Source organism: Amblyraja radiata, chromosome 2 (assembly GCF_010909765.2).
Source record: "Amblyraja radiata isolate CabotCenter1 chromosome 2, sAmbRad1.1.pri, whole genome shotgun sequence".
Taxonomy (NCBI): Eukaryota; Metazoa; Chordata; class Chondrichthyes; order Rajiformes; family Rajidae; genus Amblyraja; species Amblyraja radiata.
This window is the reverse complement of record NC_045957.1, coordinates 76,711,685-76,736,973: the sequence shown is the minus strand read 5'-3', so window position 1 is coordinate 76,736,973 and position 25,289 is coordinate 76,711,685.

Genomic DNA, 25,289 nt, shown 5'->3' with positions numbered 1-25,289 from the left:
TTTCAATGCCGTTTTTTCCTGCCTGTCAGAGATATCTTTTCTCGGGCTTCTACCTGATGCTGAAAATTCGTTCCAACTGCCGTTCTCTGAATTTTTTTTTTTACAAATTCAGCTCTGGAGTAAAATAAAAAGCGACTTCTAATGCCGTCAATGCAGGCAACGGAACGAATCTCACGTATGGGACAAAACAAGGTAAGCCATTTATTTTACATATAAACTTGTTTCTTAGGGTTACTTTACTCAAAATTTCACGTTGTGAAAATGTGATTTGTGCTACATACGAACCGGCAGTGTTTTTCCTGCCAATATGGGGTTTAAATTCACCGCAAACCACAACGTTCCAATCGATCGCGTTCCACAAAAACCCACTCGCAAGATGATTAAAATGCCCATTAATTTACGGGAATTATTAATAATAATAATAATAATAAATACTTTATGATCCCCTCAGGGAAATTCAGATGTCCAGAAGCCCCCAACCAACAAACCCACAGATTCTGAACGAACGCAGACAGAAAATACATAGAATACAATGTGGACACTACCTGAGAGCAATAAATACTTAAAAAGACCAATAATTAACAATTAAAAATTAAAAATTGCAAAATGCATCCCCCTACATCCCCTTACACATTAGAATTATAAAATCTAATGGCTGCAGGGGTGAAGGATCTCCTGAACTGCTCCGTTCTACAGGGCAGGGAGAGAAGCCGGTTGTTGTTCCGAGTGCTCTTTTGACTCTCCAGAATTACATGGAGGGGATGCCCGGGGTTTTTCAGGATGGCCTGCACCTTGTGCCTCATACGCCTCTCAAGCACATCCATCCCAGAGTCTATGCTCCCCTCCAGCACTGAGCTAGCTCGTTTAACCAGTTTGACCAGCTTCTTGTTGTTTTTTGTACTAATGCTGTTGCCCCAGCAGACAACAGCGTAGAAAATAACACTTGCAACCACAGTGTTGTAAAACTTGTGCAGCATATCATTACACACATTGAAGGATTTGAGCCTTCTGAGGAAAAAGAGTCTGCTCTGGCCTTTTTTGTAGAGGGAGTCAGAGTTGACAGACCAGTCCAGTTTGTTATCAAGGTGCCGAGGTATTTATATGTCTGCACCACCTCAATGTCAGCCCCTGCAGCGTTGACCGGCTGAAGGGGGAGCTTAGACCTGCCAAAGTTAAGCACCATCTCTTTAGTCTTAGTTGTGTTCAAGATGAGACAGTTCTCTTCACTCCAGGCACAAAAGGCACTGGTCAAGTTCCTGTATTCCTCCTCCTGCCCGTTCCTTACACATGCCACAATCGCTGTATCATCTGAATATTTCTGTACGTGGCATGTGTCAGACTTATAGTTAAAGTCTGCTGTTAATTAAACACTAAATTCCTTCCATTTGGCCTATAAATTCATGACAATGAGATTTTAAAATCATGTTATATTGTGAATTATTGTGTGAATGTTATTTGGACACTTAGGCTATTTAAAAATGTTAACCTTTTCTTAAGAAATGGATAGATGTTTAGATATAGTAATTTAATTTTGTAATTAGCTACAATTAGGTAACTAACTAATTATATGCTTTAATTTCAGGTCATCCAAGTAAGATTGTTTCATATTTGTTTCATATTTTGCTTCAATCTATAATAACTGAAAGTTTCATTCAGCTCTTAATTTTTACGAAAGTTATGGACTTTTGACTCGATCACAGCTTTTGAGTTAAGTCAATGGAAAAGCAATAGGGAACAAGATGCTAATTTCAGAGTATGAAAATGGGCATAACATTTTTTTAATACTGAAGATATGAAATCGAATTAGGTGTCAAATTAAACGTCTTTTTATGGTTTATCTGATGGGATAAATTGCAGACTTGATTTTTAAAATCTCAAAATGTTGTAACATTGCTATACTGTGAACGGGTGATCTATAGGCGCCGTGGACTCAGTGGGCCGATGGACCTGTTTCCATACTGTATCTTTCAATCGATTATTTCAATCAAACTCTCAAACCCCTTTATTGATGTCTTCATGAGCAAAAGTTTATCAGAAAATAAATTCACCAGGTTGACTACATGACTTGCAGTGACATCACACGAGCAGACTGGTGTCAGTGTGGAACTCCTTCTACTATTCATGTTTATTGTCGCTCCTACCTGACTGAAGCTCCTTCATTCACCAAAGCCCGCACCATGAAGGTCACACATGCTGAAACCACAGCGTGAAAACTCTTTAATACGTCGTACCATTGAGATGCTCCCAGAAATCTACATCTTTTAACCAACTTTGGGTCATCTGTCTTTTTTTATGTCTCCTAATGTATTTTGGTGTCCATGTTTATTGGATAATGACATAATGAAATGCTTTAGCACACCTTATGACTGAAGCTAATTAGGAATTAATTCGTTCATTAGTTATATGAGCAGAATTAGGCCATTCGGCCAATCAAGTCTACTCTGCCATTCAATCATGGCTGATCTAACCCCATTCTCCTGCCTTCTCCCCATAACCCTTGACACCTGCACTAATCAAGAATGTATCCATTCCCTCCTTAAAATATCCATTAACTTGGAATCCACAGCTCTGACTAAAGAAATTCCTCCTCATCTTCTTTCAAAACTTACATCCTTTTATTCTGAGGCTATGGTCTCTGGTCCTGGACTCTCCCACTAGTGGAAACATCCTCTCCACAACCATTCTATCACTATTCTGTAAGTTTCAATGAGAACCCCCTCATCCTTCTAAACACAAATGATTTAAGGCCTAGGGCCGTCAAATGCTCATCATATGTTAACCCAATCATTCAGCGGTTCATTCTTGTAAACCTCCTCTGGACCCTCTCTAATGCCAGCACATCCTTCCTTCGATATGGGGCCCAGAACTTCACATAATACACCAAATGTGGTCTGACCAATGTATTTGGTCAGACCAGCCTCTGAATTACATCCCTGTTTTTATATTCTAGTCCTCACAAAATAAACATTCGTGTTGAATTTGCCTTCCTTACTACTGACTCCACTTGCAAATTAACTTTTTGGGAATCCTGCACCAGCACCCCCAAGTCCCTTTACACTTCCGAGTACTGAGTTCTCTCCCCATTTAGATAATACTCAATGCTTTTATTCCGACTACCAAAATGCATGACTCCACACTTTGTTACGCTGTGTTCAATTTGTGTGAAAAAGTTTCCCCTCAGATTTCCCTTCACCTCTGGTCCTCTAGTCCTAGATTCCCCAACTCTGGGCAAGAAAAAAAGAAAGAGAAATGAGAAAGTGATTTCACATTCAAATCTGTGAAATCACTTCCCAAGGAGGCATCAACTCTTCGATGAAGATGGGGAAAGCCAAGAGAGCAAAAAACTTGAAAAATCCTACAATAAATTCAACATAGAATACGAAAGGTTTTCAAGCTTCAAATAAATTCTAGAATTTATTTTTTTAATTTTCAAAATAATATAAAAATGGAATGATACATCAATTCCTTAGCAACAGAAATTTGAGACTACATTATTTAACATATGGCACTTTTCTATCATACTTTGCAATATTATTCTTATGCTTGATAATATTTTATTTTGATGTAGTGTTATGTAACTAAATAAGAATTTTTCAAATAGTCATGTCATTTTGCTGGATGTGTTCAAAAACACAAGTTTGAATCTCAGCCATGGCAGTTTAATTAATTAAAGAAATCTGGAATAAAATGCAAGCATTAGTAACATTGACTGGATTTTTGCTAAGCATCTAACGGTTCACAGGAAGGAAAGAAGTCTGGCATCACTGATCCATCTGAGCTCTGTGCGATTTCTGACCCATCAACGAGGTTGACTCTTAATTGCCCTCTGAATTGGCCAAGTGCTGTAAGCTATTACTTTCAAGGCTAATTAGAGATGCACAAAGGGCATTCTGTGAAAAGTGGAATTATTGTAGCCATAAAAATGGGATGCAAAAGACCTTAGTTCTGGTCTCCAAAAGGAATCACCAGCATTCAACTTCTTGCAGGTCAGGTACAGCCTGGGAAAAGTTTGGCATTAAATGAAACATAGAAACATAGAAAAATCGAAAATAGATGAAAGAGTAGGCCAGCACCGCACTTCGGGCCAGCACCGCCATTCAATATGATCATGGCTGATAATCTAAAATCAGTACTTACCAAAGCCAGGGAGAGGAGGAAGGCTGCCGCCCAGAGCCCACCAGCGATGACCTTCATCTGCCCCCACTGCCGTTTATCATATTGTTTACAGTGTACTATGTTTACATATTCTATTGTGCTGCAGCAAGTAAGAATGTAATTGTTCTATCTGGGGCATATGATAATAAAATGCTCTTGAGTCTTGACTCTCTTGACTTGCATGCTTACTTTCAGTGACTGATGTACAAGCATACCTAGGTCTCGTTGCGCCTCCCCTTCTCCTAATCTGACACCATTCAGATGCTGACACATTTTCAATTCTAGCTGGAGTTTGGTGACAGGATCCAGTTCATCTGAGATAGTCTGAAGAAGGGTCTTGACCCGAAACGTCACCCATTCCTTCTATCCAGAGGTGCTGCCTGTTCCGCCGAGTTAACTTCAGCATTTTGTGTCTATCTGTGGAATAGCTGAGACTTAGGCTGTTGATCAACCCCGCTCACCGTAAATCTGGAGGAGCTGAACGACAGATACCATTACACCAGTCACTCAAGGTGTTGATCAGAAAATGAAATTAAGTTACATTTTTTTAACTTATTTTTCTTTATTTTATTTTTTAAATTATTTATTAACATATCATATTTTGCTTTATTTAATACATAATTGTTGAGATTGATGTTGCTGTTTTTTAATTGTCACTGCTTAGCAGAGGCATTTAGTAATATTTGGTGGATAAGGGGATCAGAGGGTATGGAGATAAGGCAGGTACGGGATACTGAGTTGGATGATCAGCCATGATCATATTGAATGGCGGTGCAGGCTCGAAGGGCCGAATGGCCTACTCCTGCACCTAATTTCTATGTTTCTATGTTTCTATGTAAGTCTTATGAAAGCATGGCGGCTTTCACAGGTGACGGCTCTCTGTCAAAGGCATCAATGTATTCCCTCAGACAGGGCTTCACCTGTGCTTTAGCTTAGGCCTTAGTGTCCACACTTGAACATTCAAATGTATGTTTGGGTCGCCCAGGATCTTTAGACCCACAGCAATGTGAGATAAGAACAAGCAAGCAGACCACCTGGGAGGGCAGTCGTATTGTTGGGAGGGTGTGTGGGGCGGAGATGATGAGCTGAATGATTAACTTATTAACACAGTAATCACAGAGGAAGGAATGTTAAATGAATTTGTGGAACATTTGCACCACATTATCTTGTGGCATAATTTCAGGATATAAATCTTTTAGTGAAAATTTAGCTGACTTGGAAGTGAATCAGGGAAAATCATATTGCTGGAAGAAGATCATATTGCTCCAGGGTCATAAACTCAATTGCTGTAACTCTTACAGGCAAAAGTGCTGTTGTATGCCTCTAAGCAATTTGCTACTTTCTCTTCTTATATCAGTCAGTCCTGCATGTAGGGCATTTATTTCAATCACAGCGTTCCAAATGTGCTTTAGTTAGCAGTCAGAAACTCATTTTGGAAATCTCTGTTGTATATCTCTGCCCCAAAAGTAATTCTCCACTACTGGATGGGCTTTGTGTTTATAAATTCTAATCTAATCTGTGGCTTGTGGTGACATGCTACCAGTCTGACAAACTGCTCTGGGCTGCAGGGAGCTGAAGTTGCTTTTGATGTTGACTCCCGGATTCAATATCATCTCTGCATAGAAAATGAAAGATGTCATGGGAAGTGAAAATGAACAATTACTTTAGTAGACTATTAAATTAAGCACGGAAAATTCTAAATGAATCATTGAGATGAGTTTGCGTGTGTGTCATTTCATCCATTATGAAATAAAGTGTTATAAAAAGCCTTTCTTCCCCATCTTTTAATATTTTCATTTCTCATTTAAAAGCTGTGATATCAACCAATTACATAAATTTAAGTAATTTGTAAAATCCACAAGGGAACTAATATTGATGCTGTAAGTCTGGAAAAGCAACAGAACATGCGAGTAAGTGTTGCCTCGTCTGTGAAAAGTTAAGATTTTAGGTCAATTGTTTATTCCCTCTGTGAATTGAAATGTTAATTCTCTTCCTTTCTTCTCGTTGCCTGATCTACTGAGTATCTGCAAAGCTTTATTTCTATTTCAGAAAATGTACAATTATTTTAAGTCTGGTTTACTGGAAGGTCTGGGTTGCATTATATCAGTTGAATCGAAGGCCATTGGAAAGTTGAACTGATAACATAACAAAGCCACTCTCATAAATATTGGAGCTTAATGTGTAATAAATGTGTAATAAATGTGTAATAAATGTGTAAATACAGTCTCACACAGGTTAAAGCACAAGCATCTTTATTGCCTACATCACACGTTCAGTCTACTCATGCTACTGGAAGATAGTAGGCGAGTTCTTACACTATGAATGTTATAATTAGGCGGAGTTATAATTACTAAGCATTCTGATTGGCTAACATGCAATAGATAATCTACATCTCTTCTTGTAGAAATGAAAAAGCAACTAAGGCATTTTAAACGATAGGCCGTGAATAATAATGGGGTTAAACAGAATTGCCATATCTAATTGGTGGCCTGCTAACCCGCCCGGTCCTCGTACGGTATGGGACTGCCTCATCAACATTTTCCACCGAAAAGAAGAGGGCTGGGGTAGGTAGGTAGGCATTCTGATTGGCTAATATGCTATAGCCAATCTACATCATGTTATACAAAACGTTTATTAAACAAAAAAATGAGAGAAACAGTAAAAGAGAAAGAGAAAGGAGAAAGAGAAAGAGAATGATAAAGAGGAAGTGCAAGTGGGAAAGACAGTGGGAGAACTTACCATCAGATTTGCTACCAAACAGGAAAAGCGATTCTATGTTGTTCACCACTAATATTGTAACCATATCACTTAGCACTTGGTTGATCAGTGATAAAAAGCAAGTACACAGCCAATGTAATATAGGCCACATGAGGTAACAGTCAATGGTTTGGGATGACGCATACTCCATAAAAGCCGCTCCCTTCCTGTCACTGGCAAACAGGACGTGAAAAGCATCAGAAATAATGCCTGGCTGCCGGAAAACACCCGACACACTGGACAGCACTCCAGAATGAGCCAAGTTCACAGCCAAAGGAGCTGCAACTGTGTCTAATTAACCAAGATTGGGTTAACAAACCAGCACCAAACTCCTTAAGCAGCCCCAAGTAGAAGAGGAGAGGAAGGGAGAGGAGGAGAGAAGAAAGGGAGAAGAAAGGGAGAAGAGAGGAAGGGAGAAGGAAGGGAGAAGAAAGGAAGAAGAAAGGAAGAAGTAAGGGTGAGGAAGGTGAGGACTCCCTAATAACTGTGCCTCTTTTTGCAGGCTTGGAGGAAGACTGAGCCCCGTGGACAAAGCCTGAGACCACCCAGTTCCTTGGAAGGCAAGAGTGAGCTGCCAAGATGAGGGAGAGATACACTCCCAGCTCCATCACTTGCCACAGACAATGAGAGACTGCACCCACATGGGAACCGGGAACTTCTCTTCACTATCATCCTTCACCATAAATAAATCTTATCACATGAGTTCACCCTAATATATTGCTGTTGTTATTGACAACCTGGTCTCATCCCCGATGCCGCACTGGTGGACAATGCAGGCATGTCTACACTGACTACTCATACAATGGAGGAGCTCCCTGGAACAACAGCGGGCCAGCCACGATTTGACCAACCACGGTCAAAAAGGCTTTTGGCCCATTGGCCTTCATCAGTCAGAGTATTGAGTATAGAATTTGGGAGGTCATGTTGCATTTGTATAAGACGTTGGTGAGACTGCATTTAGAATATTGTGTTCAGTTTTGGGCACCATGTTATAGGGAAGATATTGTCAAGCTTGAAAGAGTTCAGAGAAGATTTACTAGGACGTTGCCAGGAGTAGAGTGTGTGAGCAATAAGGAGAAGTTGAGTTGGCTGCATCTCTATTACTTGGAGCACAGGAGGATGAGGGGTGATCTTATAGACGTGTACAAAATCATGAGAGGAATAGATCGGGTAGATGCAGAGTCTCTTGCCCAGAGTAGGGGAATCTAGGAGTAGAGGACCAGAGGTGAAGTGGAAAAGATATAACAGGAATCTGAGGGGTAACTTTTTAACACAAAGGGTGGTAGGTGTATAGAACAAGCTGCCAGATGAGGTAGTTGAGGCTGGGACTAACCCAATGTTCAAAAACCAGTTAGACAGGTACATGGATACGACAGGTTTGGAGGGATATGGACCAAATGCAGGCAGGTGGGACTAGTGTAGCAGGGACATGTTGGCCGGTGTGGGCAAGTAGGGCCATAGGGCCTGTTTCCACACTGCATCACTCTATGATTCTATGACTCTATGACACTCCTCGTTGGACGTAACTGTCCAGGGTTTGAAGACCTTGTCGCCAGCCATCGGGAGGTCCAAACCCTACATTCTAGGAGAAGATACGAGGACCCTCCAGTGTTTTGTCAGCACCCTGTGTACCTGGCCAAGAACGATCAAGAGGTGAGTCACCCCCACAAATTAATTTTGAACAAGCAGGGAAGGAGGGTTGATTCGAGGCAGGACAGAAGCAAGATGACTGACTAAAGAATTATTGGCATCAGGTTCTGGTCATAGAGGGAACAAAGAGAGGAGGTGAGCAACTCCCAGATAATTGCTTCATGGTAAAAATTACCTCTTATTTTACATTGCACAGCAGGGAGGTTAGCCTGTTGAATTATTGGTTGTAGCATATTCCAAATAGACATTATTATGAAACTGGCTCACACTCAACCACTACGAGGGCACCTGGGAGCCCAAACAGGACAGATATGGGACCGATTCCCCTGGGCATCCCTCGACGGTGAGGTCTATAACGGTTGTGCTGATGCCTAATCTATCTGAAGACAGGTCCCAACTGCCTGCCCCACCCGCCCTAGTTTTTCTGCTCATCATCAAAGTTCCTTTCAAGTGCGTTGGATTGGATTTGATCAGGCCGCTTCCTAAGTCCACCCTCTATCTCCAGAGTCCTCGTTCCAGATGCAGATGGCCTCTCATGCTTTTGTGCCCTCTGGGTGGGTCTGTTACAAGTCCTGGGATCGGTGCTAAGGGAGGAGGAGGGGAATGGGAGATGGTACGACAAGTCCTCCCTAAGGGCCGCTCCGATCCCTGTCACTGGCAAACAGGCCAGGAGAAGCCAACAACCAGCACCACAAATCGTGCCTGGCTGCAGCAAAACACAGGGATCCTGGACAGTGCTCTGGACAAAGCTGAGGCAAAGGAGAAACAGTGCATTGTTAGGGCCCACTTGATGGTGAGGACATCTCTCTCTGCAGCAACAGACCTTATCTGTATTGGATCAACGCACCTTTACTTTGTCAGCCCTTCTTCTTAGACACCCAGACTATTCCAGCCTTGGGAGGAAGAGAGAGAGAAAGCAAAGGAGGAAAAGTGGTGAACTCCCTAGTTACTGTGCCTCTTTTTAGAAACATAGAAACATAGAAAATAGGAGCAGGAGTAGGCCATTCGGCCCTTCGAGCCTGCACCGCAATTCAATATGATCATGGCTGATCATCCAACTCAGTATCCTGTACCTGCCTTCTCTCCATACCCCCTGATCCCTTTAGCCACAAGGGCCACATCTAACTCCCTCTTAAATATAGCCAATGAACTGGCCTCAACTACCTTCTGCGGGAGAGAATTCCAGAGATTCACCACTCTCTGTGTGAAAAAAGTTTTCCTCATCTCGGTCCTAAAGGATTTCCCCTTTGTCGTTAAACTGTGACCCCTTGTCCTGGACCAAAACTGTACGCAATATTGCAGTTGTGGTCTCACCAAGACCATGTACAACTGCTGTAGAACCTCCCTGCTCCTATACTCAAATCCTTTTGCTATGAATGCTAACATACCATTCACCTTCTTCACTGCTTGCTGCACCTGTATGCCTACTTTTAATGACTGGTGTACCATGACACCCAGATTTCGTTGCATCTCCCCCTTTCCTAATCGGCCACCATTCAGATAATAATCTACTTTCCTGTTTTTGCCACCAAAGTGGATAACCTCACATTTATCCACATTATACTGCATCTGCCATGCATTTGCCCACTCACCCAGCCTATCCAAGTCACCTTGCAGCCTCCTAGCATCCTCCTCACAGCTAACACTGCCCCCCAGCTTCGTGTCATCCGCAAACTTGGAGATGTTGCATTCAATTCCCTCATCCAAATCATTAATATATATCGTAAATAGCTGGGGTCCCAGAACTAAGCCTTGCGGTACCCCACTAGTCACTGCCTGCCATTGTGAAAAGGACCCGTTTACTCCTACTCTTTGCTTCCTGTCTGCCAGCCAGTTCTCTATCCACATCAATACTGAACCCCCAATACCGTGTGCTTTAAGTTTGTATACTAATCTCTTATGTGGGACCTTATCGAAAGCCTTCTGAAAGTCCAGATATAACACATCCACTGGTTCTCCCTTATCCACTCTACTAGTTACATCCTCGAAAAATTCTATAAGATTCGTCAGACATGATTTACCCTTCATAAATCCATGCTGACTTTGTCCAATGATTTCACCACTTTCAAAATGTGCTGCTATCCCATCTTTAATAACTGATTCTAGCAGTTTCCTCACTACCGACGTTAGGCTAACTGATCTGTAATTCCCCGTTTTCTCTCTCCCTCCCTTTTTAAAAAGTTGTAGGCTTGGAGTAAGACTGAGCCACCGGGACAAGCCCGAGACCACTAGCACTTCAAAATTGCCCACAGACAATGAAGGACTGTGCCGCATGTGGGCCCGTGGCTCAAACCGAAACTTCACCCATTCCTTCTCTCCAGTGATACTGCCTGACCCACTGAGTTACTCCAGCATTTTGTGTCTACCTTGTCTATCCAAACTGGTCCCTTTTGCCTGCGAGTGGCCCATAACTCTCTAACTAGTCCTATCCTTGTACCTGCCCAGGTCACGTATAATTTTCTGCATTCTCATCTCAAATCTTTGCCTTGTATTTTTAGACTCTCCTATGCTGGTTGTGACCATCTGCTTTATCTATGCCCTTCATGATTTTATATGCCTCTGCAAGATCACCCTTCATCCTCCTACGCTCAAGGGATAAAAGCCCCAGCCTGTCCAGCCACTCATAACTCAAGCCCTCAAATCCTGATAACATTCTAATAAATCTCTTCTGCACCCTCTCCAGCTTAATGACATCCTTCGTATAGATGTGTGACATTAATTGTACACAATACTCCGTGTGGTCTTATCAATAACTTGTACAGCTGTAATGTGATGTCCCATCTCCTAGAAACATAGAAACGTAGAAAATAGGTGCAGGAGTAGGCCGTTCGGTCCTTCGAGCTTGCACCACCATTCAATATGATCATGGCTGATCATCCAACTCAGTATCCTGTAGCTGCCTTCTCTCCATACCCCCTGATCCCTTTAGCCACAGGGGCCACATCTAACTCCCTCTAAAATATAACCAATGAACTGGCCACAACTACATTCTGTGGCAGAGAGTTCCAGAGATTCACCACGCTCTGTGTGAAAAATGTTTTTCAAATCTCGGTCCTAAAGGATTTCCCCTTTATCCTTAAACTGTGACCCACAGACTTCCCCAACATCGGGAACAATCTTCCTGCATCTAGCCTGCCCAACGCCTTAAGAATTTTGTAAGTTTCTATAAGATCCACCCTCAATCTTCTAAATTCTAGCGAGTACAAGCCGAGTCTATCCAGTCTTTCTTCATATGAAAGTCCTGACATCCCAGGAATCAGTCTGGTGAACCTTCTCTGTACTCCCTCTATGGCAATAATGTATTTCCCCAGATTTGGAGACCAAAACTGTACACAATACTCCAGGTGTGGTCTCACCAATACCCAGTACAACTGCAGTAGAACCTGCTTGCTCCTATACTCAAATCCTTTTGCTATGAATGCTAACATACCATTCGCTTTCTTCACTGCCTGTTGCACCTGCATGCCTACTTTCAATGACTGGTGTACCATGACACCCAGGTCTCGTTGCATCTCCCCTTTTCCTAATCAGCCACCATTTAGATAATAGTCTACTTTCCTGTTTTTGCCATCAAAGTGGATAACCTCACATTTATCCACATTATACTGCATCTGCCATGCATTTGCCCACTCACCCAGCCTATCCAAGTCACCTTGCAGCCTCCTAGCATCCTCCTCACAGCTAACACTGCCCCCCAGCTTCGTGTCATCCGCAAACGTGGAGATGTTGCATTCAATTCCCTTGTCCAAATCATTAATATATATTGTAAATAGCTGGGCTCCCAGCACGGAACTTTGTGGTGCCCCACTAGTCACTGCCTGCCATTGTGAAAAGGACCCGTTTACTCCTACTCTTTGCTTCCTGTCTGCCAGCCAGTTCTCTATCCATATCAATACTGAACCCCCAATACCGTGTGCTTTAAGTTTGTATACTAATCTCTTAATTCGACCTTGTCGAAAGCCTTCTGAAAGTCCAGATATAACACATCCACTGGTTCTCCCTTATCCACTCTACTAGTTACTGTAGATCAGTGCATGCTCCTTTAACATAGTGACCTCACCACTACTAACCACTCCCCATTGTCTCCTGTATAATTGTAGCTTCCCCGCCTCTAGCTCTCTCTCTAGTCCCAGTGATGACCACGGACAGCTAGAGCATAATGTGTGTAGTGACTTTAATAAAGATACTTAGTAAGAGACTTTGTGTGTCGAACAAGCCCTTTTACATGGTGTCAGCGCGGTAGACTTGCGTCTCCTGTTTATCGGCTTTATTTTATTATTTGTTTCTCCCAGTTGTGTCCCCACCTTAACATTTTACTATGGCTAACTCGTGCCGTCGTCCTGACAAGCTCGTTTATGACGCGGACATCGTGCACCTCTGGACTGTCTTCCAGCGCGACTATGAACACTACATCGCTATCGCTCATCCTGGTGCCACTCCTGTGGTACAGGCTCACCTACTCCTCAACCTGGCTGGTCCGGAGGCTATGGAACATTATGCGTCGTTCGAGTTCGTCCCTCCGGAAGACCGCTATGACCCGGTATGTCTCATGACCAAATTCACTGCCCTATGCGACATACCCTTTTCGCTTTTGAGTGCACCTGCATTGATAACGGATCCCTCTGTACATGTTACTGTGAATGGACACTCCTTTCCTGCGAAGGTCGATACTGGTGCTTTTGCCAATGTTATGTCTGTTCGCCTCTTCAAGCAGATAAGCTCGGGGGAGAGGGTGACTCCCGATGACTCCCGCCTTCATGCCTATGGGGGAGGCATTCTGGTCGCCGTGGGGAAGGCCACGGTTATCTGTACAGTTCTCGAGACCTCTCGGCCCCTCACTTTCCTCCTGCTGGACTCTGATAACGTCACCCTGCTGGGCGCCCGTGCATGCCAGGACTTTGGATCGGTCTCTTTTCACCACGACATCCACCTGCTGCAGGCCCCCATGGACCCCCTGATAGAGTATCCCGACCGTTTCGATGACGTTCTGGGCAAACTGCCCTGTGCCTATAAAATCGTTGTTGACCCGGGGGTCGACCCGGTGATTAGACCGGCCCACCGGGTGTCTTTTGCCATGAAGGGCCGCGTGGAGTCCACACTGCGTGACATGGTTTCCACGGGCATTCTCAAGGAGGTGAGCGCACCCACCCTGTGGGTCTCCACCATGGTCATCGCTGCCAAGAAAGGTGCGAGTGAGATCAGGATCTGCATCAACCCGAAGGACCTGAACCTTGCTATCCAACGCCCGCACTACCCCATGCGGACGGTGGAGGACGTCGCTGCACAGGTCGGTCCTGCCACAGTCTTCTCGGTCCTAGATGCCAAGAGCTCCTTTTGGCAGATCCCTCTGGATGAACGTTCATCCTTCCTGACCACCTTTAGCACACCTTTCGGCAGGTTCTGTTTTCTCCGCATGCCCTTTGGGATCAACTCAGCAAGCGAGGTTTTCCAGCGGACCATGGAACAGCTGTTTGCCGGGTTGCCGTGCGCTATTATTGTTGATGACACTTTGGTATACGGGAGGGACGTCGCAGAGCACGACCTGCACCTCCGCCAAGTCCTGGACAGGGCTCGTGAGATCAATCTCAAGCTTAACCCGAAGAAGTGCCGGTTCCGCGTTCAGGAAGTCACGTGCGTAGGCCACGTATTCACGGCCAGGGGACTAAAGCCAGACCCCCAGAAGACTGCTGCGGTCACAGAAATGCCTGCTCCCACAGACGTGCCCGGCCTGCAGCGCTTTCTGGGCATGGTCAACTACCTGGGTAAGTTCATACCCGACCTCAGCGAACTGAGTGCTCCCCTGAGGGAGCTGATCAAAAAGGACAATGCCTGGGTCTGGCTCCCGCATCACCAGTCGGCATTCGTAGCCCTGAAGTCCAAGCTCGCACGCATCCCGACTTTAACGTACTTTGACCTGAACAGGCCAATCGTCCTCACCTGCGATGCATCTCGGTTCGGTCTTGGTGCTGCCTGCCTGCAGCTCCATGACAATCGGCAGCTGCCTGTTTCCTATGCCTCTCGCACCATGACCCCTGCTGAGCAGCGCTACGCTCAGATCGAGAAGGAGCTCCTTGCCGTGGTGTTCGCATGCTCCAAATTCAAGGACTACATTCTGGGCAACTCCTTCACCATTGAAACTGACCACCAGCCGCTGGTCTCTATCTTGAACAAGCCTATCCATGCAGCCTCCTCACGGTTGCAGCGAATGATGCTGCAGCTCCAACGATTCACGTTCAACATTGTGTACCGCAAGGGCAAGGAAATGTTCGTGGCCGACACATTGTCCCGTGCGCCGCTCCCTTCCGTTGCCCGCCATCCATACAAATCTTCTGACCTGATGGTACTGAACGTTAACATTGTTCCCTCTTGGCAGATGCAGTCCCTGGTCAAACACACTGCCGCTGATCCTGCCCTGCAACAGCTTGTGGGCGTCATCCGCCGTGGCTGGCCTGACCGACGCTCTTCCCTACCGGCTGGTGCCGTGCCCTACTTCCTGGTTCGGGACGAATTGGTGCTGCACAACGGCGTGGTGGTGAAGGGTCACAAGGTGGTCGTGCCGGACGCGCTGCGGGATCACTACTTCCAAACCGCACACAACGGCCACCCCGGGGTGGAGGCCACTTTGTCCCAGGCCCAAGCCCAGTTTTACTGGCCGGGCATGGTTCAGGACATTCAGGACAGGGTCTCCGCCTGTGCTGCCTGCAACAGCCTACTGCCTCATCAACAACGCCAACCTCTCATGCAGTAGCCGGCCCCCGAGTTGCCGTGGATGGCTGTCGCCACTGACATATTCGAATGGCGTGGCAAACACTTCCTGGTCCTGGTGGACTCCTACTCCAGCTGGTTCGAGGTGGACCAGCTGCCTTCCCTCACGTCTGCTGCCGTCATCGGGAAGCTTCGCCGCCACTTTTCTACCTTTGGTTCCCCGGTGACTCTCCAATCCGACAACGGCAACCAGTTTACCAGCGCAGAGTTCGGCGCCTTCGCCACCCGATGGAACATTCGCCACATCACCAGCAGCCCCGAGTACCCGCAAAGCAACGGCCTCGCGGAACGCGCTGTCCGCAGCGCCAAGAAGCTGCTGGAACATTGTCGTCTTGCCCATTCGGACTTCTACCTTGCCCTCCTGAACCTCCGCAACATTTCCCGGGACCCCGCACTTGGTTCGCCTGCCCAGCGCCTCATGTCCCGCACCACTAGACCCCCTCTCCCGGTTTCTCAGCAATCTCTAAAGCCCGCTGTCCGCAGCCCTGCCGCTGTCAAGGAGTGCATCATTGAGAAACAGGTCATCCAAAAGCGCTCCTTTGACAAATCTTCCCGAATGCTTCCCCGTCTGTTCCCAGGCCAGGTTGTCCGGATGATTTCCACCTCCGGTCATCACCGGCTGGCCGTTGTCGTTGGCAATGCCGACTCTCCCCGGTCCTACCTGGTTAATTACGAGGGCACTGTGTACCGTCGGACACGCCAGCACATGCTGCTTGTCAACGAGCCTGCTCCGCCTCCCGCGGACCCGTATTCGCCGCCTGTCCATTCACCGCCGCCTGTAACTCCTCCTGCCCCTGTCACTCCTCGCATGCCCCTGACACTTCCTTCTCAGCTCCCTGTGCCCAGCCCACACGAGCCTCCTTCTCCTGCCTCACCTGCTGGTGTACCCGTTCCTCCCCCCCGTTCTCCTCCTTCCCCTGGGCGTTTGTCTCCCGGTTCTCCCATCTCTGTCCCTGCACCCGTTCCTGTAGCTCCTGCGGTTGAAGGGGAAGGCGGGTTGCGCACCCGCTCTGGGCGTTTGGTCAAGCCGCCTGTCCGGTACGGAGTGTGCGAGTAGTCTGCTTCATGATGTTTTCTAACTGTTTCTGGTTTGCCTCTAGCGTATGAGCCGTGGTCGCTTTGTTTCCAAGAGGAAGGATGTAGATCAGTGCATGCTCCTTTAACATAGTGACCTCACCACTACTAACCACTCCCCATTGCCTCCTGTATAATTGTAGCTTCCCCGCCTCTAACATAGAAACATAGAAAGTAGGTGCGAGAGTAGACCACCAGGTCCGTCGAGCCCGCACCGCCATTCGCTCATGGCTGAACACTAAACAGACACACTTACCCACAAACAGTAGACACAAGACACAGAACACAAGACACTACCCTCCCCTTTATACCGCTATCACCCCTCTCCACCCCAAGAACCTCGCGATCTCCTGGGGGAGGCAAAAAACCGGATAAAAACCCAGGTCCAATTCGGGAAAAAAATCCGGGAAATTCCTCTCCGACCCCAATCCAGGCGATCGACACTTGTCCAGGAGATCACTCAGGTCTTACTATACTAACCATACCTAGGTCCATATCCCTGCCCTCTCCCCGTAGCCCCTTATCCCCTTGGCAGCTAAAAAATCATCTATTTTAGTCTTAAATATATTTAACGTTTCTGCTTCCACTGCTCCCTGGGGCAGTGAATTCCATAAATTAACCACCCTCTGGGTGAAGAAGTTCTTCCTCATCTCAGTTTTAAAAGAGCCCCCCCTTATTCTGCAACTATGTCCCCTAGTTCTAGTTTCCCCGATCATTGGGAACATCCTCGGTGCATCCACCCGATCAAGGCCCCTCACGATCTTATATGTTTCAATGAGATCGCCTCTCATTCTTCTAAACTCCAAAGAGTAGAGTTCCAGCCTACTTAACCTTTCCTCATATGTCAATCCCCTCATTGCACGAATTAATCTTGTAAACATTCGCTGCACTGCCTCCAGGGCTAGTACATCCTTTCTTAAGTATGGACCCCAGAACTGTACACAGTATTCCAAATGTGGTCTCACTAATACTGTGTACAGCTGCAGCAAGACCTCCGTGTTTTTATACTCAATCCCCCTAGCAATAAAGGCCAAAACTCCATTGGCCTTCCTGATTGCTTGCTGCACCTGCATACTAACTGTTAGTGATTCATGTACTAATACCCCTAGATCCCTTTGCGTTGCATTACAACGCAGCTCCTCCTCATTTAGAAAATAACTTGCCCTATCATTTTTTTTCCCAAAGTGAATGACTTCACATTTATTAGTATTAAATTTCATCTGCCAAGTTGTTGCCCACTCACCTAGCTTATCTATATCCTTTTGCAGACTCTTCCTATCCTCCTCATCCCCTACTTTTCCTCCCATTTTTGTATCGTCCGCAAATTTTGATATATTACACTTGGTTCCCTCCTCCAAATCATTTATATAAATTGTGAACAACTGGGGTCCCAGCACCGACCCTTGCGGAACCCCGCTAGTTACCGGTTGCCATCCCGAGTATGAACCATTTATCCCCACTCTCTGCTTCCTATTTGTTAGCCAATCCTCTACCCATGCTAATATATTACCCCCAATCCCATAATTTTTTATTTTTAGCAATAGTCTCTTATGTGGCACCTTGTCAAAAGCCTTTTGGAAGTCCAAGTATACCACATCCACCGGTTCCCCTTTATCCACCCGGGTTGTTACTTCCTCAAAGAATTCGAGCAGATTCGTTAAACAGGACTTCCCCTTCACAAAACCATGCTGGTTCTGTCCAATGAAGTCATGTTTATCCAAGTGCCCCGTTAGTGTTTCTTTAATAATTGTCTCTAACATTTTACCCACCACCGATGTTAGACTAACCGGTCTATAGTTACCCGCCTTCTGTTTACTTCCTTTTTTAAATATAGGTGTTACATTGGCCATTTTCCAATCCACTGGGACCGTTCCTGCCTCCAGGGAGTTTTGGAAAATTATCACCAATGCATCCACAATCCCCACCGCTATCTCCCTCAAGACCCTTGGATGTAATCCATCAGGCCCAGGGGATTTATCCTCCTTCAGTCTCATTAATTTCCCTAATACCACCTCCTTGGTGATCTTAATAGTATTTAGCTCCTCCATTCCTACCGCCCCCTGTTTATCCAGCGTTGGAATATTTTTTGTGTCTTCTATGGTGAAGACTGATACAAAATACTCGTTTAATGCCTTTGCCATTTCCATGTTCCCCACCAACAACTCTCCAGTCTCACCCTCCAATGGACCAACGTTCACCTTAGCCACCCTTTTTCTTTTTATATAGCTATAAAAACTCTTACTATTAGTTTTTATGTTGTTCGCTAAATTCCTTTCATAGTCTATTTTCCCCGTCTTAATTAATCTCTTAGTTATTTTTTGCTGACCTTTAAATGCTTCCCAATCCTCTACCCTCCCACTATCTCTGGCTACCTTATATGCCCTTGCCTTCAGCCGAATACTATCCTTTATAGTTTTACTGAGCCATGGCTGACTGTTCTTACCCTTACCCCTTTTTTTCTTCATAGGAATAAATTTTTCTTGAAGGTTATACAGTATACCCTTAAACGTACACCACTGCTCATGTACCGTCTTATTCTTGAGTCTGCTATCCCAGTCAACTTTGATCAGCTCAGTCCTCATACCTTCATAATCCCCCTTATTTAGACTAAGCACCCTAGCCTGAGTTTCAACCTGCTCCCCTTCTATTTGAATATGGAATTCGACCATATTGTGGTCACTTGTTCCCAACGAGTCCCTAACTATGACATTTTTAATTAATCCTGCTTCATTACACAGGACCAGATCCAAGATTGCCTCCCCCCTTGTCGGTTCGGTGACATACTGTTCTAGGAACCCGTCTCTAATACATTCTATAAACTCTTCCTCTAGTCTACCCTGCCCAGTTTGGTTTGCCCAATTAATATGAAAATTGAAGTCCCCCATGATTACAGCAGTTCCCTTTTTACATGCGTCAACTATTTGCAGATTTATGTTCTGACTAACAGCGTCACAGCTATTTGGAGGTCTATAAATTACACCCACTAGTGTTTTTTTCCCCTTATTATTCTCTATCTGTACCCAAGCTGTTTCACTATCCTGATCCTTCAACGCAATATCCTTCCTCTCTATTGCCGTTATTCCCTCCCTTATTAAAAGGGCCACCCCTCCTCCCTTTCTTTCCTGTCTATCTTTCCTAATTGTCGAGTACCCCTCTATATTTAACTCCCAGTCCTGATCTCCTTGCAGCCATGTCTCCGTAATGGCCACGATATCATAACTATATATACTTAATTGCACCGTTAATTCATTTATCTTATTACGAATACTCCGTGCATTTAGATAAAGCACTTTCAGATGATTTTTACTACCCTTCCTTTCCGTTTTTGCCCCTTTTACATCTAGATCTTTATCTTTATCTCTCTCTAGTCCCAGTGATGACCACGGACAGCTAGAGCATAATGTGTGTAGTGACTTTAATAAAGATACTTAGTAAGAGACTTTGTGTGTCGAACAAGTCCTTTTACAGTTACATCCTCGAAAAATTCTATAAGATTCGTCAGACATGATTTAACTTTCCAAAATCCATGCTGACTTTGTCCAATGATTTCACCACTTTCCAAATGTGCTGCTATCCCATCTTTAATAACTGACTTTAGCAGTTTCCCCACCACCGATGTTAGACTAACAGGTCTGTAATTCCCTGTTTTCTCTCTCCCTCCCTTTTTTTAAAGTGGGGTTACATTCGCTACCCTCCAATCCTCAGGAACCACTCCAGAATCTAAAGAGTTTTGAAAAATTATCACTAATGCTTCCACTATTTCTGGGGCTACTTCCTTAAGTACTCTGGGATGCAGCCTAGCCGGCCCTGGGGATTTATCGGCCTTTAATCCATTATTCAATGTATTCAATGCCCTCACCAATGGATGTAGGAATGCCAAATAATGCCTTTACCACCTTATCTATCTCTCACCACTTTCCTGGAGTCGTGTAACTGTATGCCTAGGTTTCCCTGTTCAACTGAGAGTTCAGTTAACTGATAAATAAATATTATTTCAACAACTGCAACAAAATCAACAATTAGCTTATAAAATTATATAATAGAACATAACCAGTTCAGTATTATTGTCTTTAGCAGTGTCACTAAAATAAAATTATTATCCAAAATGAATGACCAACCTTATTCTGGATTAATTTTTTTTTTTGGAACTGCAGAACGGAGTTTTCACATTATTTTCACGCATTCACGGATAAATGTGAGGTTATCCACTTTGGTAGCAAAGGCAGATTACTATCTAAATGGCGTCAAGTTGGGAAAAGGGGAAGTACAACGGGATTTGGGGGTCCTTGTACATCAGTCTATGAAAGTAAGCATGCAGGAACAGCAGGCAGAGAAGAAAGCGAATGGCATGTTGGCCTTTATAACAAGAGGAATCGAATATAGGAGCAAATAGGTCCTTCTGCAGTTGCACAGAGCCCTAGTGAGACCACACCTGTAGAGTTGTGTGCAGTTTTGGTCCCCTAATTTGAGGAAGGACATTCTTGCTATTAAGGGAGTGAAGTGTAGGTTTACAAGGCTAATTCCCGGGATGGCGGGACAGTCATATGATGTGAGAATGGAGCAACTGGGCTTGTACACTCTGGAGTTTAGAAGGATGAGAGGGCATCTCAATGAAACATATAAGATTGTTAAAGGCTTGGATGCACTAGAGGCAGGAAACATGTTCCCGATGTTGGAGGAGTCCAGAACCAGGGGCCACAGTTTAAGATTAAGGAGTAAGCCATTTAGAACGGAGATGAGGAAACACTTTTTGTCACAGAGAGTGGTGAATCGGTGGAATTCTCTGCCTCAGAGGGCGGTTGAGGCCGGTTCTCTGGATGCTTTCAAGAGGGAGCTAGATTGACGTAGCGTTAGAGTTGCTGTCTTACAGCACCAGAGACTCAGGTTTGATCTTGACTATGGATGCTATTTATATGGAGTTTGTACGTTCTCCCTGTGACAACGTGGGTTTTCTCCAGGTGCTCCACTTTCCTCCATCATTCCAATGACATACATGTTTATAGGTCAATTGGCTTTGGTAAAACATTTTAATTGTCCTTAGTGTGCAGTATAGGATAGTGCTAGTGTACAGGGTAATCGCAGGTCGGTGTGGAATTGGTGGGCCAAAAGGTCTGTTTCTATGCTGTTTGTCTACATTCTATAGTTTAACATTCAGTCTTTTTTTACATGCATCGGTCGCACCAAGTATCTCTCTGACATACCCTTGTCACCAGAACTGTCCATGGTTTTGGTTCAGCCAGGCACCATGGGCAACATCTTCCTCCAGCACAGTATTTTTTTTAAGTGCAATTGGCATGTAGTGCAGAAAGAGAGAAATAATATGTACGTATGTAGCATGTTTCATGTCATAGAGTAATGGAGTCTTACAGCATGGAAACAGGCCCTTCGGATCAGCTTGCCCGCAACGGCCAAAATGTCCCATCTACATTATTCAGATTCAGATTCAACTTTAATTGTCATTGTCCGTGTACAGTACAGAGACAACAAAATGCATTTAGCATCTCCCTGGAAGAGCGACATAGCATATGATTTGAATAAATATTTATATTAGCATATATACAGACATACTGTTTTTCCTGTGGGAGGAGTGTCCGGGGGGGGGGGGGGGGGGTGATTGGCAGTCACCGAGGTACGTTGTTGAGTAGAGTGACAGCCGCCGGGAAGAAGCTGTTCCTGGACCTGCTGGTCCAGCAACGGAGAGACCTGTAGCGCCTCTCGGATGGTAGGAGGGTAAACAGTCCATGGTTGGGGTGAGAGCAGTCCTTGGCGATGCTGAGCGCCCGCCGCAGACAACGCTTGCTTTGGACAGACTCAATGGAGGGGAGCGAGGAACCAGTGATGCGTTGGGCAATTTTCACCACCCTCTGCAATGCCTTCCGGTCGGAGACAGAGCAGTTGCCATACCATACTGTGATACAGTTGGTAAGGATGCTCTCGATGGTGCAGCGGTAGAAGTTCACCAGATTCTCACCTCAAGTTCAAGATCAAGTTCAAGTTCAAGTGAGTTTATTGTCATGTGTCCCTGTATAGGACAATGAAATTCTTGCTTTCCTTAAGCACACAGAAAATAGTAGGCATTTACTACAAAACAGATAAATGTGTCCATATACCATGATATAAATATATACACACATGAATAAATAAACTGGTAAAGTGCAAATAACAGAAAGTGGTTATTAATAATCAGAGTTTTGTCCGAGCCAGGTTTAATAGCCTGATGACTGTGGGGAAGTAGCTATTCCTGAACCTGGTTGTTGGAGTCTTCAGGCTCCTGTACCTTCTACCTGAAGGTAGCAGGGAGATGAGTGTGTGGCCAGGATGGTGTGGGTCTTTGATGATACTGCCAGCCTTTTTGAGGCAGCGACTGCGATAAATCCCCTCGATGGAAGGAAGGGCAGAGCCGATGATGGACTGGGCAGTGTTTACTACTTTTTGTAGTCTTTTCCTCTCCAGGGCGCTCAAATTGCCGAACCAAGCTACGATGCAACCGGTCAGTATGCTCTCGACTGTGAACCTGTGGAAGTTAGAGAGAGTCTTCCTTGACAATCCGACTCTCCGTAATCTTCTCAGGAAGTAGAGGCGCTGATGAGCTTTTTTGATAATTGCGTTAGTGTTCTCGGACCAGGAAAGATCTTCAGAGATGTGCACACCCAGGAATTTGAAGTTCTTGACCCTTTCAACCATCGATATGTTGATATAAATGGGGCTGTGGGTCCCCCTCCTACTCCTTCCAAAGTCCACAATCAGTTCCTTGGTTTTGCTGGTGTTGAGGGCCAGGTTATTGCGCTGGCACCATATGGACAGTTGCTCGATCTCTCTTCTGCATTTGGCCCATATCCCTCTAAAGCTGTCCTATCCATGTACCTGTTGAAATATATCATAAATGTAGCAATAGTCCCTGCCTCAACTACCTCCTCAGGCAGCTCGTTCCATGTCTCTTTTAGATGATTCAAAGGATTTTGCAGCCAATGAGATTTTCCTGAAATGGTCATGCTGTATCATCATAGACCCTGCAAGTAATTTGCATGCCAAATATCTCCATTCCCCCAAATGTAATTAAACGCATGTTCCAAGCTGTCTTCTTCTTCTTGCGTATGGCGCAAACAGCCTAAAGTTGTATAACAACTTGTTCTATTTGCTGTCAATGGACTGCTACTAGGGTTTTCCATGGATTCACAAAAGACTGGAAACATGCTTTGCTGAATTACATGAGGTGGGATGCAGAAGGAAATTGAACCTCATCATTTAATAACCAGTTTTGCTATTTCCCTGAAGAACAAAGAAAATTTCATGGTGAAATAAAGTTGGGTGTTATTATTCTCTGTTCTAGTTCCAGTGGCATATAAATTCTCAACGGCCTTTAAAAAACTCTGACAACAATGCATCTCAGTAATCCAATTCTATGGCTACTCCCTTATCCCTGGTCTTTCTTCAGCAAGGAGACTGTCAGATACAATCTAACCTGCTGGATAGAGGAAGTTGTGTGTGGTTTGGCAGACATTTGTGGTGCCTTTTTACCAAACTCCATTGGGAGACTTTAATAATGAATACTTTCTTGATATAATGAAAATGCAAAGTTCCAGCAACAATTCCACGTTTTCATTTGGGTACTTTCATATTCCGAAAGATGTGTGATAACGCTCTGTGACAGATGCAGCAAGCACATTATCTTAGCAGAGATATGTACCATTGTGTAAATCAAGCTTGCCTCGGGAGATCCATTGTGACAGCCATAATTCGTTGTCATTGTTGAGATGCTGTTTTGATTCTGTCAGCAATTTCATGTCAAAAGTAAATGCCATTAGCCTCAGTTATATTCTGAACCAACGTTGATCAAAATGCTATCTAAACAAGCAGCTGAAATGAATTTCCTTTACAGCTCAAATGTGTTCTGAAATATTGCAAGTTTACCAGTCACCCGGCTTTCAGTGATTGTTAATCACAAATAAATATTCTTTGCAATGATTTCTCCACCTGTTGTTGTCATTAGCTTCGTAGCTAGATTTATAAAATCGTTTTCAAGGTCTGATTAATTAATTGGACTTATTGAGATACCCATTCTGAACATTCAGCAAGATCGCAATGGACTATAGAAGCACCCATGTCAGAGAAACGATGAACTGCAGATGCTGGAATCTTGAGAAAAACAAAAAGTGCCGAGGGAACTCAGTGGGTCAGGGAGCATTTGGGAAGAAAATTGATATTTCAGAACAGGATCCCTCTTCAGACTCATGTAAGAGTCCAATTCATTCACTATTGTTCAATTTAATATTTTCAATCCTGCAACTAATATTTCTGCTCACCACAAGAACTACTCTCTAATTTCCAACAGTTTCTTTACTTCTCTAAACCAAATAAGCACCAATATAGATAGTTATAGAGTCTTGCAGCATGGAAACATGCCTTTTGGCCCACTTATCCATGCTTACCAAGATGTCCAAGTTATAAAATTACTTCCACCTGCATGTTTTGTCCATATCTCACTCAACCTTTCCTATCCATGTACCTGTCTAAATGTCCCCTTTGAAAATGTTAGCAAAATTTAAATGTTCAACAATATATGCTGGCTGCTCGTGCATACAGTTGGCCCATAAAATTAAATGGCCACCAAAAGCCCACACATTTTGACGTTCAATGGAAGCCTTGGATGCAGGCAGTGAAAGCTTGTGCAATGTAATATTAACACATGGGCAGGCCAGAACAAACATGAAACAAATGGTGATTGCTAGCAAAGCCATGTCCCCAGGTTGTTGCCTGTCATTAAAGCTGCAAATATTTTTTTAATGCTTCCAAGTGCCCTTACCATTCAGTAAAATTCAAAATCTATTAAGCAAATAAAAACTGCTAAAAATGTAAGAACAAATTGATTTGCACAGAAACTTTGAAAA